The sequence below is a fragment of the Neophocaena asiaeorientalis genome, unplaced genomic scaffold (genome assembly GCF_003031525.2).
Source record: "Neophocaena asiaeorientalis asiaeorientalis breed wild unplaced genomic scaffold, Neophocaena_asiaeorientalis_V1.1 scaffold114, whole genome shotgun sequence".
Lineage (NCBI taxonomy): Eukaryota > Metazoa > Chordata > Mammalia > Artiodactyla > Phocoenidae > Neophocaena > Neophocaena asiaeorientalis.
The window spans coordinates 8,016,915-8,036,676 of NW_020173116.1; the positions used below are offsets into that span (position 1 = coordinate 8,016,915).

The 19,762-nt window shown below is 41.7% G+C and overlaps 1 long non-coding RNA gene across 1 annotated transcript; it reads left to right on the forward strand.

Annotated features, from left to right (window-relative positions):
• Positions 1 to 245: 245 nt before the first annotated feature.
• Positions 246 to 17,860, forward strand: LOC112398966 (uncharacterized). The gene is made up of 3 exons (XR_003003129.1): positions 246 to 963; positions 4,904 to 4,987; positions 17,783 to 17,860. It is a non-coding gene; the product is annotated as an uncharacterized LOC112398966 (long non-coding RNA).
• The last annotated feature ends 1,902 nt before the right edge of the window (positions 17,861 to 19,762 follow it).

Consider the following 19,762-nt stretch of genomic DNA (forward strand, 5'->3'; position numbering starts at 1 on the left):
AGTTTTCTGGGGGGCGGGCCCCGCGGCCAATCACCGCTCCCACCTGGGCAGATTGACGGCGGGCCCCCGGGTCCCGCGGCGGGCAAAGGGGCGGGGCCGCCTGTCCTGACCAGCCAATGGAGACGGCTCGGAGGAATCGCTGGGGAGCTTCCAAGGTAGGCTGCACCGTGTGTGTGTGTGTTGGGGGGTGACGTCATTGCCCCGCGCTTAAGGAGGACGCGGTCAGAGAGCGGTGGGCTGCTAGGTCGCCTGTCCAGGGAGACTGCTTTCCCGAGCTTCAGCACCTCCGACCACGCTTCTTCGTGAGCTCGCCGTCCCCGAGGAGACCGGTGGTGGATATTTGACCCAAAGCATTTCTTTATTGAGCACTGAGGAGGATCCTTTTCCTTGTAAAAATGACAGTTTCGTGGTAACGGTAGCTGGAGTGAATGGAACACCTGCTATGTGGTTGCGGAGCACTCCTACCCACTTTACATAGGTTACTATATTACACCCTTGCAATAACTGTATGAGGTATTATTATTCCCATTTTACAGATTTGGGAACCGAGGAGGCTCACGCGTGTGTAACTTGCCCAAGGTTATCCAGCTGGCAGCAGCTGGGATTAGCTTGCGGTCAGCCTCCAGCCGCGTTGGGGTCAACTGCTGCAACAGGGCAAGAAGATACCGAGTCCTGAATTCATTGACCAAACTGAGCCATAGTTATTTGCCGCTCTGTATAACTTTCCCACTAGACTGTGAGATTAAATTCGGTAAAATTGAAGCACGACATCATACAGAAGAGTGCAGAAATCATAAATGTACATTTCAGTGAATTATTAACATGTGGACACGCCCGTATAACCATCACTGAGTTTAAGAATCAGAGCATGACCAGCTCCCTGGAAGCCTCCCACCCCTCTCGTTCACTGCCCTATTCCTCCTCCGAGGTGACCACTATCCTGCATTCTACCGGTCACCACAGGTTAGTCTTGGCTATTTTGGAATTTTATGCAAATAGAATCATAGGTAGGTGTTCATTTGTATTTGGTGTCTATGCATTCATAAAATGGGTCAACGTGCAATTGTTTAAGATAATGAAGGAGTTATATATAATCTGATATGAAATACATCAGGACATATGGCTAAGTCAAAGCAAAGAAAGCCAGTCACAGTGTCCAGAATGTTCTATGCGTGAATGGCTCTGAAGAGTGTATGAGGCACCTTCAAGACTCTTTAATATGGGAAAGGGGCCACCGTAAATGCGGGGAAATGAAGGGCAAATTCTTTTTACAATGTAAACTTTTAAATTTTGGTGTTTTTAACTTGTTCTGTGTCTCTCTGCTTTGCAAATAAGATCATCTATACCATTTTTTCCAGATTCCACATATATGTGTTAATATACGATATTTGTTTTTCTGTCTGACTTACTTCACTCTGTATGACACTCTCTAGATCCATCCACATCTCTACAAATGACCCAATTTTGTTCCTTTTAATGGCTGAATAATATTCCATTCTATATATGTACCACATCTTCTTTATCCATTCTTCTGTTGACGGACACTTACATTGCTTCCATGTCCTGGCTATTGTAAATAGTGCTGCTATGAACATTGGGGTGCATGTGTCTTTTTGAATTATGGTTTTCTCCGGGTATATGCCCAGTAGTGGGATTGCTGGGTCATGTGTATATCCACTCTTTTTTAGATTCTTTTTCTTAACCCATTTTTAAGTGTACAGTTCAGTGGTATTAAATACATTCATAATGTGCAACTATTACCACCATCCATCTCCAGAAGTTTTTTCACCTTATAAAACTGAAACTCTATACTCATTAAACAGTAACTCCCCATTCCCCATGTGACAGAACTTCCTTCCTTTTTACAGCTGAATTATATTCCATTGTATGTATATACCACATTTTGCTTATCCATTCATCTACTGATGAATTCTTGGGTTGCTTCCACGTTTTAGCTATTGTAAATAACACTGCTGTGAACATTGGTGTATACATACCTCTTTGAGACTTTGCTTTCAATTCTCTGGGATATATAACCAGATATGGGATTGCTGGATCATATTATAATTCTATTTTTGATTGTTTGAAGAACAGCCATACTGTTTTCCATAGTGGGTGCATCATTTTTCATTCCCAACAACAGTGCACTAGGGTTCCAGTTTCTCCACAGCCTCACCATGCTGGTTAGTTTCTGTTTTTGTTTTTGTTTTGGATTGTAGCCATCCTAGTTGGTATAAGGTGGTAGCTCATCATAGGTTTGATTTGCATTTCTCTAATGATTCATGATGTTGCGTATCTTTTCATTTGCTTATTGGCTATTTGTATATCTTCTTTGGGTAAATGTCTGTTCAAGTCCTTTACCATTTTTTTTTTTTTTTGGGCTGTGTTGGGTCTTCGTTGCTGCGCACGGGCTTTCTCTAGTTGCGGTGAGTAGAGGCTGCTCTTTATTGTGGTGCGTAGGCTTCTGATTGCCGTGGTTTCTCTTGTTGAGGAGCACGGGCTTTAGGTGCACGGGCTTCAGTAGTTGTGGCTCACGGGCTCTAGAGCGCAGGCTCAGTAGTTGTGGCGCATGGGCTTAGTTGCTCTGTGGCATGTGGGATCTTCCCGGACCAGGGCTCGAACCTGTGTCCCCTGCGTTGGCAGGCGGATTCTTAACCACTGCGCCACCAGGGAAGTCCCCTTTACCCATTTTTAAATTGTTTTTTTTTTTTAGTGGCAATTAAGTCCTGAGTTTATTTTTATTTATTTATTTATTTTTTTTTTGCGGTACGTGGGCCTCTCACTGTTGTGGCCTCTCCCATTGCGGAGCACAGGCTCCGGACGCGCAGGCTCAGCGGCCATGGCTCACGAGCCCAGCCGCTCCACGGCATGTGGGATCTTCCCGGACCAGGGCACGAACCCGTGTCCCCTGCATTGGCAGGCGGACTCTCAACCACTGCGCCACCAGGGAAGCCCTTGAATTGGGTGTTCTGGTGAGTTTTAGGAGTTCTCTATATTTTGGATATTAATCCCTTATCAAATATGTGGTTTGCAAATATTTTCTATGGGTTGCCTTTTTACTCTGTTAATAATGTCTTTTGATACACAAAAGTTAAAAATTTTCATGAAATCTAATTTCCCTATTTTTTTCTTTTGTTGCCTGTGCCTTTGGTGTCATATCTGAGATATCATCGCCAAATTCAATGTCCTGAAGCTTTGCCCTATGTTTTATTCTAAGAGTTTTGTAGTTTTTGCTCTTATATTTAAGTCTTTGACCCATTTGAGTTAATTTTTGTATATGAGGTTAGGTAAGAGTCCAATTTCATTCTTTTGCACGTGGATGTCCAGTTTTCCCAGCACCATTTGTTGAAAGGATTTACCTTTCCCTGCTGAAAGGTTTCAACATCCTTGACAAAAATCACTTGACCATATATGTGGGGACTTATTTCTGGGCTGTCTATTCTATTCCATTGGTCTATATGTCTGTCTTTATGATATATCCCTTTGTTTTTTTTGGCTGCACTGGGCAGCTTGTGGGATCTTTGTTCCTCAACCAGGGATGGAACCCGTGCACCCTGCAGTGGAAGTGCAGAGTCCTAACCATTGGACACCCAGGGATTTCCCGATATATATTACTTAAAAAAAAATAAGTTTAGTTATTTATTTTTGGCTGTGTTGGGTCTTCATTGCTGTGCGCAGGCTTTCTCTAGTTGAGGTGAGCAGGGGTTACTCTTTGTTGCGGTGCGTGGGCTTCTCATTCTCATGGCTTCTCTTGTTGTGGAGCACAGGCTCTAGGCACGTGGGCTTCAGTAGTTGTGGCACGTGGGCTCAGTAGTTGTGGCTTGCGGGCTCTAGAGCTCAGCCTCAGCAGTTGTGGCGCACGGGCTTAGTTGCTCCATGGCATGTGGGATCTTCCTGGGCCAGGGCTTGAACCTGCGTCCCTTGCATTGGCAGGCAGATTCTTAACCACTGCACCAGCAGGGAATCCCCTGATAAAGAGTATAACTACTCTTTATCAAATTGAGAAAATTCCCTTTGTTTTCTAGTTAATGGGAGTTTTATCCTGAATGGATGTTTGATTTTGTCAAATGCTTTTTCTGATCATCTGTTGTGATGAGCATATGATTTTTGTATTAACATGATGAATTACACTGATTTATTTTTGAATGTTCAATCAGTTTTACATTCCTGGAATAAATGTCATTTAGTTATGATATATTATCCTTTAAAAAAATATTGTTGGATTCAATTTGCTAGAAGTTTGTTAAGAATTCTTACATCTATGTTTATGAAAGATACTGGCCTATACTTTTCTTTTCCTGTAATATCTTTGTCTGGCTTGTTATCAGGATAATGCTTGTCTCATAGAATGAATTGGAAAGTACTCTCTCAATTTCAGTTTTTCAGAAGAGTTTGTGTAGAATTGATGATGTTTCTTCCTTATTGATAGAGTTAACAAGTGAAGCCATCTGGGCTTTGAGTTTTCTTTGTGGGAAGGTTTTTATCCAAACATTCAATTCCTTTAATATGGAGCTGATTTCTTTTTAAAAGAAAAGCAATTGGGGCTTCCCTGGTGGCGCAGTGGTTGAGAGTCCGCCTGCTGATTCAGGGGACGCAGGTTCGTGCCCCGATCTGGGAGGATCCCGCGTGCCGTGGAGCGGCTGGGCCCATGGGCCATGGCCGCTGGGCCTGTGCGTCCGGAACCTGTGCTCCGCGGCAGGAGAGGCTGCAGCGGTGAGAGGCCCGCGTACCGCAAAAAAAAAAAAAATCTGTACTGGAACCCAAGTCTAGTGCTATTTCCCCTAGAGCAGGCCAACTGCAGGATGTTCCTCTCAAATACTATGCATGAGTGTATCGATTTAAAAAGAATTACATGCAGATCCAGTGAAAGATTGGCTCACAGCTGACGTTTACTTTCCCATAGGTTATCCTCAACAAAAGAGCTTGAGAGATGCCAACTTTGCATTGAGTTCAAATAAGCGAGAAGAACATTTGGTTAAACTATTTGGTAAGTAATCTCCTCACGTGAAACTGTCAGGCTGTATGAAGAGTCTCGTGCGTGTCCGTGGTGGTCTCCCAGATAACCTTTCCTGCTGCTCTGATGGGAAGGAAAGTGCTTTGCTTTGAGGCTAGAACGGGTTCTCTAAGTGTCAGAGTCTCAAGAAATTAAGAAAAACATAGAAGATAAACAGTTGGAAAGGATTCTGCTCCTCAAGCAGGGGTCCATGTAGCAGCGGCAGGGCCACCATCTGGGATCTATTGGAAAAGCAGTGTCAGATCCCAGCTCAGACCAGCTGCATCACATCTGCCTAGTTGAGGTCCCCAGTCGAATTCTGCATGTGGTAGAGATAGTGAGGCCCTGAGGCTGAGATAGACCTTCTCCCAGGTCCTCAGCCCTGGGCATGAGAATCCCCTGGGAGATTGTTAAAAAGAGACACGTGATCAGATTTCCTGACATGGGAAATCTACCTTTGCATCAGTAGTTTTTAAAGCTCTCCAGGTGATTCTAGGCTGGGACTCATTGATCTATTCCAAGCCTCCCAGGTAAACTTGAGAAAAACCAAGGCCTAGATGGAAGATGGTTGGGTATGAAGCTCCAGGAATACATCTCTTCACCAAAGCTATAACTGAGCTGGCAAGATCTATCTTAAGCAACTATTTTGGAACAAGAGATGAACATTTGCATAGTCCAATAAAGAGCTTGATGAAGAGGTTGGTAAATTTTAGTGAATTTCAGTGGTCCGTGTAGATCCTCCCATTCTCCATCCCCCAGCCCCATGGCAGGTAGCCAAGTGTTTTGCAGCCCACTTTCTCAGTGTGGCTTCCTGGTGCCAGAATCTGGGTGTGTGTTGATCACTGCCTTTGACCACTGAGGGCTGGCACTGAGGCTGACCATTTTCACATGATAGTTTCACTATCATGACCTAAAGAGCTTCCAAGAAATTCTGTCAAAGAGATTAAAAAGACAGTATTTTTGTTTTTCTCCTTTTGAAATATAGACACTTATGGAAACCTTTGTCAGGCCACCGAGTGTCTGCAGACGTAACAAACTGGAAATTCAGCACCCATACACGGTAAGGAATATACACTTTGCCAGAATAGTTTGGAGAAGTCACAAATGCATGGTTCCAGCCCTCAACAAGCTGAAACTGTCCATCCCTGAGGAGTGGGAGAATTAGATTTCCAAAGTTACCCAAATAGAATGTGTAGCTCTCAACAAAAAAAATTATGAAACATACAAAGAAACAGGACAGTATGGCCCATTCACAGGAAAAAAAAAAAAAAGAAATAGTAAGAACCCATCCCTGAGGAAGCCAAGGAACTGGAATTATTCATCAAAGATATTAAATCAACTGTCTTTAATATATTTAATCAGTAAAGGAAATGATGGACAAAGAAGGAAATAAGGAAAACAATGTTTGAACAAAGTAGGAATATCAGTAAAGAAATAGAAGTTAGAAAAATGAGCCAAAGAGAAATTTGGAAGTTGAAAAGTACAGTAAGTGAAATGAAAAACTCACTGGAGGGATGTGACAGCAGATTTGAGCAGGCAGAATTAAGGATCCCTAACTTTGACCTGGGACACTTGAAATTATCCAGTCTGAGGAGCAGAAAGAAAAAAATGAAATGAATAAACAGAGCATGAGGGACTGTGAGACACCATCAAGAGTACCAACATATACATTTTAAAAGTCCCAGAAGGAGAAGCGAGCAAATGACAGAGAACATATTTGAGGAAATAATGCTCCAAAACTTCCCAAATCTGATGATTATACACATCCAAGAAGCTCTACAAACTCCAGGCAAGGTAAATGGAAGAGACCGACACTAAAGCACATTATAGTCAAATTGCTGAAATCAAAAGACAAAGAGAGTCTCGTCAGCATGAAAGAGAGAAGCGGCATTATGTCCAAGGGATCCTCAATACAATTAATGGCCAATTTCAACACAAAAGTCATGGAAGCCAGAAGCAGTGATATGACATATTTAAAGTCCTGGAAGAAAAGCACTGTCAACCAAGAATTCTACATCTGACAAAACTATTCTTTGATCATGGAGGAGAAATTAAGACACTTCCAGATAAATATAAGCTAAGAGATCTGCCCTGTTAGAAATACTAAAGGGAATACTTCAGACTGAAATGAAACAATACTAGACAGTAACTCAAAGCCATAAGGAAAAAAATGAAGAGTAGCTATGTTATTTTCCAGCAAAATAGATTTCAAATAAAAAAGTTTACAAAAGACAAGGATGTTATATATTGATAAGGGTTCAACACAGAAAGAAGACATAACACCTATAAACACATATCACACAGCAACAGAACCCCCAAATATATGAACCAATAATGGACAGAATTGAATGGAGAAATAGTTCTACAATAATAGTTGGAGACTTCAGTAACCATTCTCAATAACGCATGGACTAGAAAGATAATAAGGAAATAGAAGACTTGACCAACAGTATAAACCAATTAGACCTAACAAGCATGTACAGAACACGCCACCCAACAACAGCAGAAAATACATTCTTATCAAGTGCACATAGAACGTTCTCCATATGTTGGCCACAAAACAACTCTGAATAAATTGAAGAAGATATAAATCATATAAAGTATCTTTCCTGATCCCAGTGGAATGAAACTAGAAGTTTACAACAGAGGGAAAACTAGAAAATACACAAATATGTGGCAATAAAGCAACAGACTCTTAAATAACTCTTCTAATAAAGAAATTAGAAATTACCTTGAGATGAATGAAAATCAAATACGATATACCAAAACTTATGCAGCAAAAACAATGCTAAGAGGGAAATTTATAACTATAAATGCATACATTAAAAATAAGAAAGATCTCAAACAAATAACCCTATCTGTATACTCTGAGAAATAAGAAAAACAATAGCAAACTAAATTCAAAGCTAGAAGAATGAAGAAGATAATAAGGAATAGAATGGAAATACATGAAACAGAGAATAGAAAAACAATAGAGAAAATCAATGAAACCAAAGATTGGTTCCTTAAAAAGATAAAAAAACTAACAAATCTTTAGCTAGATTGAATGAGAAAAAAAGAGAGAAGCCTCAATTATTAGTTAAGAATTGTGGGGACATTACTATAATCACAGAAATAAAAAGGCTTATAAGAGAATACTATGAAAAATCATATGCCAAAAAACTGGATAACTTAGAAGAAATGAGCACATTGCTAGGAACACGCAAGCTACCAAAACTGATTCAGAAGAAATAGAAAATTGGAATAGACTTGTAATAAACAAAGAGACTGAATCAGTAATCAAAACCTCCTAACAAGGAAGAGCCCAGATTCAAGTTGCTTCACCGGTGAATGCTACCAGACATATAAATGAGCTAACACTAATGCTTCTCTAACTCTTCCAAAAAATTGAAGAGGAAGCACTTCCTAACTAGTTCTAAGAGGCCAGTATACCCTGATACCAAAGCCAGACAAAGACGTTTTAAGAAAACTACAGAGCAACATCAGTTGTACATATAAATGCAAAATTCCCCAACAAAATGCTAGAAAACCGAACCCAACATCGTATTAAAAGGATTATACACCAGACCAAGTGGGATTTATTCCTGGAATGCAAGCATCGTTCAACATAGGAAAATCAATCAATGTAATAGACTACATTAACAGAATGAAATACAAAACCACATGATCATGTCAACTGATGCAGAAAAAGCATTTCAGGAATTCTGGGTTTGCCCTTCTTCCATGTGTGCTGTTAAAGAGGCTTCAAGGGCTTCCCTGGTGGCGCAGTGGTTGAGAGTCCGCCTGCCGATGCAGGGGACACGGGTTCGTGCCCCGGTCCGGGAGGATCCCACATGCTGCAGAGCGGCTGGGCCTGTGAGCCATGGCCGCTGAGCCTGTGTGTCCGGAGCCTGTGCTCCGCAACGGGAGAGGCCACAGCAGTGAGAGGCCCGCGTACCGCAAAAAAAAAAAAAAAGAGAGATCGGTACTAACTTAGTGGCTGATTGATTGGTGGTCAGTGACCATAACTGAATGAATGAATGGATGCACATAGCTCTTGCAGTCCCACTATCCACGCTTTCAGGAATTCCCATCTAGGAATGAGAACACTTTTCTCTCCTTGGCAGGTGCTCTGTGTCCCTGAATCCAGCCCACATGTGTGGAAGGGGAGTGGCTGCATCTGAAGTTGGGTGGCTGGTGCAGGGTTTAGAAGGATCCCATCACCCCCCTAGGCCTACTGACCCACCCAGTGCCAGGCCAGTGTTGGCCTTGGCATTGGTGGGCCACTGATAAACTTGCCAAGTTCTCTCTGAGCAACAGTTCAGGAACTTGTAGGTCAATGCATTCATCAAGGAAGGGGATGTGAGAACTCACCATCTTGAATGAGTGAAGTAATGGTTAAACTTTTTGTGTCCTTATTGTCAGCATTTATTCCATCAGGTGAGTGGACCACCCACCAATATACCAACAACCTTTGAAAAAGGACTCAGAATATACACAAAATGAATGGAATTTGTGGTGATTATTTTCTGTTGCTTTTCAAAGTAAACGGAGAAGGACAAACAAAACTGCTGTCCCCAGGGAATAGTAGAAGACTGAAAACTTTGAAAGGGAAGGAGAAATTAATATAGTTCCAAAAATGTAATCATGAAAAATTAGGAACAGTTTATAAACAAAGAGCTTTCTGACTAGAACTCTGTTTTGCTTTATTTTTACCCTCCGGCCTTCACCCATATTTATGGGCCATCCTGGGGAAAGTCTCAGAGATGGGTCAGAATGACAGCACGAATAAGAAGGAAAATTATGACACTACATATCGTGAGATTTGGGACAAAGTTTCTAGCTACATATCTTTAGTGGGCAATGTTTACTGCCCCGGACATCTAGTGGAATCAAAAATTTTCAGAAATGATTTATGTTATTGGAATTTCCCTTCCCAAGAGAAGGAATTTTAGAGTGTAATTTCACATATTCGTTGAGTTTGTATTATTTATTCACTGTATTTATAGACTGCTTTACAGGGAAAAATATCAGGTCTCCACTGCTGGTATTAATATGCCTTTATTTACTTCACTTGAGATGAAATTCTGGAAGAAACAAGAAGAACAGCAGGCAAATCAATTACAAAGAGAGACACAAAAGAAAGCAAGTATATGTCTTTAAAACTCTTTAAGAGCACATTTTTTATAGGCCTATGTACTGTATTATAGGTACTAAGTTATCATTTTACCGTTCTTTAAAACAGCTACTTGTGCAGCAAAGACAAATAGAGATATGAAGGAAAGAATTGTCTGATATCCTCTCTATAACCTCCAAGATGAAAGTGTAACTATCCTTCTATTTTGGGGAAATCCCTCAACTTCATGTGTCCGACAGGTTCTTACTCTCTGGAGGCTATTCAGAGGACAGGGACTGGAATTGCAAATGGTGTTTGTACCGTTTCTTACACCGGGAGCCCTGAGTGGTGTAAGAACTTTCCGCCAAACACGCTTTATACTTCCACGTGCGTGACCTGGTTTGAGGCTAATCTCAGCCCTGGGTGAGAGCTGGTGCAGTCTTTAGTACCTCATTCCACGGATAAGACCAAGGACAAAAAAAATCACTTGCCCTAGGCCCAGCCGTAGAAATAACAAAAGTGATGAACACACTCTTCCCTTTAAAGCAGCTTCATATCATTATTATGTTTTAAGTAACACTTTGAGAATTAAGGCAGGTATTCGATCACAGGTCATAAGGGTAGAAGTGGGAATCAGAAATTGTCAGCAGTGCACATTAGTGCCTGGGTAGCAGAGGAGTGAGAACTTGCTGGAATATTGCATACAGATGTGAATTCCAACTCCTGAGGTTCCTTTCCCACAGCATCTGCCTGGGCTCCAGCCTCTGCAATCAGCAATCAGCTGGTGCTTCACTCTACAATAACATATAAACTTTCAAACACACGTTTCCAAGTACAAGTTGAATTCTATGTTAGCATTTCAACACTGGATTAGGAGTTTGGGATTAGCAGATGCAAACTAGTATATATAGGATGGATAAACAACAAGGTCCTACTGTATAGCACAGGGAACTATATTCAATACCCTGTGATAAACCATAAAGAAAAAGAATTTTAAAAACACTGAGAATATGGGCCCAGGGGGCTTGTAAGGGTGTACTGATAAAATTTTTTCAATTTGTTTTCATATGTTTTATCATCACAGGAGCCAATGTTGATGGGAATTCTGAATCAGAATTTTTCCTTGGCAGCATGGACAGAATTTCCAATAATAGTAAATGCAAATAGATAAAATTGGAGTTAGGGGTCAATAAGTGATACCTCTTCTTCCTCTTGCCTGAGTTCAGAACCAAATGTGAGACTAGGCTGAGGGTCCAGCAGATGGAGCGCAGACCATTCTCTCCAGGAATACTTGGCGGGCTAATGTGGGTGCTTCACCTGGAACTAGGAAGGGTGCTCCAGTCACTGGTAAGGTTTAGGATACCCTTGCCTTCTCCAAACCCCCTCCGTGAGAGAGTTTGCTTTTGTAAAATTCACAGCATAGAGGAGCAGATCAAAACGTTTGCTCTGTGCAGAGGGATAGAGACAGAGAGACAGAGGCAAGGAAAAAGGTAGCCAGTAACAGGCACCTGAATCCCTCTCCCAAACTGAACAGTGAAGTCTCTCCCCAACCCCTGGGGGATGGGGCTAGTGAGGGGCTGAGCACTTTCTGGAAGTGGTACCCCAGAGGCGCTCTCTCCATCAAAGCAAAGGCTCATCTCAGATCCGATTATGATGGAAGCAAATGGGCTCTGAAGAGGAACTAGTTCCTCAGGACGAGGAACTGGAATCCCATGCATCATTTCTTCCCTAGACAGATGTAAAAATTTAAAAAGAAAAATAGGGAATTCCCTGGCCTTCCAGTGGTTAGGACTCAGTGCTTCCACTGCAAGGGGCATGAGTTTGATCCCTGGTCGGGGTACTAAGATCCTGAAAGCCATGCAGTGTGGCCAAAAACCAAAACAAAACAAAAAGGCCAAATATGTCACTGTCTGAGTCGGTGAATATGTGGTCTTTCCTGGGTGCAGGAATAGGAACTAGGTCAGTGGTTCCCAAGCCCAACTGTGCATCAGCCATGGGGAAGAGGATGTGGAATGGAATGAGCTTATTAAAAATCCGTATTCTTGGAACCCACCAAGAATCTCTAGAAGCGGAGTCCAGGTTCTGCACACCTTTGCATATCCTCTGAGTGACTTGGATACGGTTGGCCAGATACCAGCCCCTGGTGTTTGGAACCACTGGCTGAGATGGTTTTCGGAGATCAATTTACCACAGAAGTCTCTTTAAAATGAATGCTTCTAGTATCCCTGAGTTTACAGTACACATTCCCTTCTGTAAATTGCATGAAATCATAAATTAAATGTAGTTGGGCATCTCTTTGGTGCCTGGGTCTCCGCTGGGAGAAGTGAGAGGATGCTTTTGTGCTGAGGACCACACATGGGCTAGAATGGCTTCATCAACACAGTCCACATCATCCCATTTTTCTGTGAAATGGCTACCCATTTGTCCCAACACCATTTATTAAAAAGTCCATCTTTGCTCCAGTGACCCGAGAAGCCCCGTTTGTCGTATACTGAATTCCCATAAGTACTGGGTCTTTTCCTGGGCTTTCCAGTCTAAACACTGGTCTATTGGTCTCTGAACACGACAGTACTACACTGTTTTCATTACAGAGGCTGAGACAGTATGCTTTCATGTCTTGCGGGACTAGTTCCCTTTGGGCAGTTTTTGTTTTTTCAGTGTTTTCCTCGTTATTTTTGCATGTTTGTTTTCCCCGTGAACTTTAGTATTGACTTGTCTAACTTGATTAGAAGCCTGTTGGTGTTTTTATTGGCACTGCTTTCAATTTATAATGCAATTTCACTTTGGGGAAATGGGTAGTAAGTCAAACCTATCCTAGAAAAGGGGAGGTCTTTCCAATTTCTTTAAGTTTACTTTGAGCTCTTTCAGTGTGTGTTAAAGTTTTCCTCATGTAGATTTTGCACATACCTTAAGTTTATTCCTAAGTAATTTAATCTTCTGTGTCATTGTAAAGGGGGGTTTCCCTACCATTATATCCTCTACCTAATTAGTGTTTTGGTGTAGAAAGGCAATTGACTTCTGTATATTAATTTTATTTTTTATTTATTTATTTTAAATTATTTATTTATTTATTTATTATTTTTGGCTGTGTTGGGTCTTCATTTCTGTGCAAGGACACGACCACCTTATGCAATTCTAGGTTATGCCGTTATATCATCTGAAACTGGAAATAGTTTTACTTTACCAATTATTGTGCTGCTGATTTCTTTATCATGTCTAATCGTGTATGCTAATACCTCTAGGACAATCTTGAGTACTAGTGGAAATGCAGTGGGCATCCTGCCTTGTTCCTGCTCTTAGAGGAAATGCCTTTAGTGTTTCCTGATTTAGACGCTGGTTATAGAACTAAGATGACTAAGGTACATACATATACACACACATAAATGCATACATACATACATATATACATATGTGTACATATATTCACCTTGAGAATGTATCTGTCAATTTCTCTTTGCTTGCATTTTTAAAAAAAAATTATTTAATTTATTTATTTTTGGCTGCGTTGGGTGTTCGTTGCTGCACGTGGGCTTTCTCTAGTTGTGGCGAGCGGGGGCTACTCTTTGTTGTGGGGCACAGGCTAATTGAGAATGTATCTGTCAATTTCTCTTTGCTTGCATTTTTTAAAAAAATTATTTAATTTATTTATTTTTGGCTGCGTTGGGTGTTCGTTGCTGCACGTGGGCTTTCTCTAGTTGTGGCGAGCGGGGGCTACTCTTTGTTGTGGGGCACAGGCTTCTCATTGCGGTGGCTTCTCTTGTTGTGGGGCACAGGCTCTAGGTGTGCGGGCTTCAGTAGTTGTGGCACATGGGCTCAGTAGTTGTGGCTCACGGGCTCTAGAGCCCAGGCTCAGTAGTTGTGGTGCACGGACTTAGCTGCTATGTGGCATGTGGGATCTTCCTGGACCAGGGCTCAAACCCGTGTCCCCTGCGTTGGCAGGCGGATTCTTAACCACTGCGCCACCGGGGAAACCCTGCTTGTGTGTTTTTAAAAACAGGTATGGGTGTTGAATTTTGTCAGGATCTTTGTAACTATTCATATGATTTAATTTTTCCCTTAAGTCTACTAGTATTGTATATGATATTAATGGATTTCCTAATATTGAACAAACCTTGCATTCCTAGAATAAATCCCACTTGATCATAGGGAGATTTGGTGTGTCCAGTCACTATTCAGGAGTCCTGGGCCTGGTTCCAGCTTCTGTCCTGCTTCAGTGTATCCTGGGAAGTGGGGTTCCTTTAGCCACCAAGGAAACAGTGGGCTGCAAGTCCTTGTGTGGGAATGCAGACCAAGTCACAATTTAGAACTTTTAAATATTGATACATTTGATGGGTGTGTCTCCATCTGTACTCTTGCGCTAGTCCCTGCAAATGTTAGGTGTGGCCTGTCCAGGAGTGCACGTTATAGTACTAGGACACCCTGAATAATAAACACAACTGTTCATTGTTTAAATGTAATTAAATGATCTACTCGGGGGACACACAGCTTACTCTCTAGCTTGGTCTTTTGATTTGTAAAGCAATTCCTTCTGTTAATTGCTTTCAAATAAGGAACTGCTATTTTCCTTCATAGGAACCAGGACAAAATGTTTGTTCTTTTAACATCAGAATTAATTTATAACCTCCATCTTTTCTTTGCATACATTATATTCTACTTAATGCCTTATTGTATTTAGGACTGTCTATTTCCCCCTTTAAATTTACTGGTAATCATCCTTCTAGTACATATGCTGAAATGACCATAAGACAAATCATAACAATAACTGTTGCATTCACTAGACTGTCTTTCCCCAGGGCTGAGGAGTTAAGGGTCTGATATAAGGTAGGAGCTTAATAAGATTTGCTAAAGGAATAAATGTGTGAATGAATGAGTGAATGGTATGTTCTGAAAAAATAATAATCACTGTTATAATGATGAAATTAATGTACAGTGAGCACTGAGTACCAAAGGAGTTTTCAACTACACTATTTAATGCCCACAGCAGTCCTACGTGTGTAGCATCACTATTATTATGCCCCCATTTTCCACATGTAGATACTGAAGTTAAGTAACTTGCCGGAGGTCAAGCAGCTAGTAGGAGACAGTGCCGCTGTTTGAATGCCTGTAAGACACACCAGTTACACTTGCATGATTTGTATCCCTTTTAAGGACACCTGGAAGAACTTTTAGGCAGAAAGAGTTTCACAGACACCATAATTTGCAGTTCTTATGACTGGTCCTTAGATTTTCTCACTAGACCAGATGCCCAGTGTGCCCAGGGCAAGACCTCCTTCTGTCTTCTGCTGAGTGGGTTCCACCTGTGCTGCTGATGTGCTCGAAACGTTGCCAGTGGAGAACGGGGAGGGTAGCATTTTCCTTTCAAGTAGTTGCTATATGAAAGAACTGTCAAATACAGATGCTGGCGGTGAGCATTCCTGTCCCCCTCCCCACCCTGGTTATGACACTGGAGGGGGCCTGGAGTCCGTGGTACCTCACTGAGCTTGGTCCCCTGGAAAAAGTATACCATTTCCTCGCAGACTTTGTGGCATGTCCCAACTGGCCATGTTGGTAGATTTCTCTCGGACTTTTGCATGTTCCCCAAAATGACATCACCTTCTCGAAAAGTGTCCTTCGGTCATCAGCCTTATTGCTTTTTCTCCCTTCTCGGAGCTATACTCGATGCTTGACCACTTCCTAAGCACAAAATGGATTTATTTTCCTCTGTCTTCCCAGATCCCCAAGGTATGCAGTGAGCGATCTAAATTTGGCTTGAAGCCAATTCCATATTTTCTTTGTTAACAAAGGATCACATTACAAATCGATCATCACACTTATCTTGATAATCCATGATGTTGGGTTTCTAGGAGCCTCCAAATTAGAAGAAATATGTAGACTAGAAATCCTCCCTTGGGACTATACTGTTAGGTTGACTCATTTGATCTTACTGTTTTTGTAGGTCAAAAATGGTCAAAGAGGGGCTTCCCTGGTGGCGCAGTGGTTGGGAGTCCGCTTGCCGGTGCAGGGGACCCGATTCATGTGGCTAAACTTAATATCTGGGAAGTCCTTCAGGGGTCTCTGCTTAATGGTACAGGTTGCATACCCAGGTCCAGGCTTCCTGCAGATCGTAAATGCCTCTGTAAGGGTATCCCTTCTCTCCATCCACAATTCTTGCACCAAAGCAGAGGTAGCTGATTAAAGTCCTCATGTTCACATGGACACAAGTGAATGTTTCCTTTTCGTTCAACTGTCTTCCTTGGAATTTTATTCCTACTGTGGTTTTAAAATATCTCCACAAATTCTTTGATACCCCTCCCTTTGAAAGATGGAGCTTCGTCCCTGTCCCCTTGACTGTGGGCTGGACTTGGTAATTTGCCTCTAATGAATAGAATATGGCAGAAGTGATGACGTGCCACTTCATAGATTAGGTCGTAAAAGACCTTATGGTTTCCGGCTGGCTGTCTCTTTGGTTAATTGCTCACTCAGGGGAAAGTCAGCTGCCATGTGAGGACACTCCAGCAGTCCTGAGGGGAGGCCCCTGTAATGGGGAACTGAGCCCTCCTGCCTACAGCCAATGAGGAGGTGAGGCCTTCTGCCAACAGCTTGTGAGCCATCTAGGAAGCAGATCCTCCAATGCCTTTCAGCCTTCAAACTACTGCAATCTTGGCCAACCAGACAGGCCTAGCTGGTGGTTCTGGCTCAGAGTCTTTCATGAGGTTGCAGTCAAGATTCTTGAAGATTCCTTCTCTTACTCAAGACCAGCTGTCGCTCTCCTTCCCTGTGGTAGGCACTGTGCCAGGAACTGGAGAGCTAAATGGGGCATTCTTGTCTTCCAAGAGCTCACAGCTAGTAAGAGAGTCAGTCTCATTAATAATCATTGGACATAAACATGCTAAAATTGAAAGTATGTTAAAAGTGCTTTAGGTTATACTCGCACGGAGCTTTGGGAGATTAAAAGAGAGGCAGGTCTGCTTGATAAGGTGTTTTGAGAAGGTGAACAAAGAAGAGGCCTGAGGAGGCCCTGCATACAGTGGTGAAGGTGACACCCCACAAGAAAAGGAGGCCGACCAGGCCCCTCTTCAGATACCAGGAGCTGCTCTGAGGCTACTCTGTGGGGACCAGGAAATCCCAGACCACCCTGTCTGTACCTCTTCCTTAGCAGTAGTGACCTTTCAAAAAACCAGAATTAATGGTAAGAAAGGCAGAGGGCTGGCTAGGAAGAGGGGCGAGGAAATTATCCTCTTTAGAAGTGAAGTGTCTTGGGAAAAGGGTGCCAAGGCCTGCGGAGAGTTCAAGGTCATAACGATCATAGCTCCACTGAAGGGAATCTAGTCCTCAGTTAACAGTGTAGCAATAAAGTGCTGTTAACATACAACCAAAGGTGCATTTCAATGCTAGCGTCTCCTGAGAGCAAAACAAACAAACAACACCCAAAGAAATTATGAAGATGTAAAACTTCGACTTCTCCTTGAGCACAAAGCCAAAATTTCTTGGTTCTGGGCTCATTGAAGACGACTTTACCAGGCCCAGGGTGTTACTGGTTGGCAGCTTGGATTGAGTCCACATCATGGAAATGCGTGGGGGATTTGCTTCTTGTACTTGCTCTTGTTATGGACTGCTACTTTCTCGTAGTTAGTGGCTTTCTAAAGTTGAAATAAAGCTTGGAAACTGATGGTATTTGGCAAAACTTGGTAATTGTGCTTATTTTTTTCCCACAGAAAATAATCCAACAAATGACCAAAATCACAACCCACCACATGTGAAAAACATCTTCCAAACGCTCCAAAGATCTTTAGGTAAATGAGAACTTATGACCATATTGATGATAAGTATACATAGTGACTCCTGATTCTAGTTTTTGTTTTTGTGCTACAGAGACAAGGAATGTAAAAATTTGCGTTCAAGTGGCAAGTCTATCTTTTTAAAAAAACTCTATGAAAGAGCAAGGCAAACACAACCCCTTAGTAGATTAACTCTATGTTAGCCAGGGTTTTCTGTGTGTGGTTGTTAATTCCTTGACGCTGATTTGACAAGCTGGCACTTCCAAAGTCAAGTAATTATGAGTCATTTTAAGCTGAGAGTTTTCTTTCTTTTTCTAAGACAAGTTGAATAAAAAATAAATTTATTTCTTTTTCCAGAAATGTGAGGCTGTTATCACATACTTCCTAGACAGATTCACCCCAAAGCTGCAGAATTAGCTGCAGATTTTCCACCCTGTCTGTTTCTACTAAGCCATTCTGTGGTCCCTCTACCAATAAATGAATTTTCAGTGTATTTAATCTTCTGTATTGCCCTTGAAATTCAAGAAACATTCTTTTTTAAATTGAAGTATAATTGACTTAAAATATGATATTAGTTTCAGGTGTACAACCTAGTGGTTCGATATTTTTATACATTACAAAATGATCACCATAGTAAGTTTAGTTACTATCTGTCGCCATACAAAGTTATTACAATATTATTGACTATATTCCCTATGCGGTACATTACATACCCGTGACACATTTATTTTATAACTGGAAGTTTGTTCCTCTTAATCTTCCTCATCTATTTCACTCATCCTCCCATGCCTCCTCCCCTCAGGCAACCACCAATTTGTTCTCTGTATTTATGAGTCTGTTTCTGTTTTGTTATGTTTCTTCATTTGCTTCATTTTTTAGATTCCACATGTAAGTAAAATCATAAAGTATTTGTCTTTCTCTGTCTGACTTATTTCACTTAGCCTAATACTCTCTAGGTCCATCCATATAATCAAAAATGGCAAGATTTCATTCTTTTTTATGGCTGAGTAAGACTCCATTTTGTGTGTGTGTGTGTGTGTGTGGGTGTGTGTGTCTGTGTCTGTGTATAAAATATATGTATGACATCTTCTTTATCCATTCCTCTATTTTGTTCTTATTTTTTATTTTGGCCGCACCCCACAGCATGTGGGATCTTAGTTCTCCGACCAGGGACCAAACCTGCACCTCCTGCATTGGAAGTGCAGAGTCTTAATCACTGGACCACCAGGGAAGTCCCATTCCTCTATTGATGGACATTTCTGTTGCTTCCATATCTTGGTTGTTGTAAATAATGCTGCAGTGAACATAGGGGTGCATATATCTTTTCAAATTAGTGTTGCTGTTTTCTTTGGAGAAATATCCAGAAGTGGAATTGCTGTATCATATGATCGTTCCACTTTAAATTTTTTGAGGAACCTCCATACTGTTTCCATAGTGGCTGCACCAATTTACATTTCCACCAACAGTGTTCAAGGGTTCCCTTTTCTCCACAGCCCTGCCAACAGTTGTTATCTCTTGTCTTTTTGGTAATAGCCATTCTGACAGATGTGAGGTGATATCATGGCTTTGATTTTCATTTCCCTGACGTTCAGTGCTGTTGAGGATCCTTTCTTGTGTCTGTTGGCCATCTGCCTGTCCTCTTTGGAAAAAATGTTTATCCAGGTCTTCTGCTTATTTTAAAATGAGGTTGTTTGTTTGATATTGAGGTGTATATGTTCTTTGTATATTAACCCCTTATCAGATATGTTATTTGCAAATGTCTTCTCCCATTCAGTACGTGGCTTTTTCATTTTGTGGATAGTTTCCTTTGCTGTGCAAAAGCTTTTTTTTTTTTTTTTTGCAGTACGCGGGACTCCCACTGCGGTGGCCTCTCCTGCTGCGGAGCACAGGCTCCAGACGCGTAGGCTCAGCGGCCAT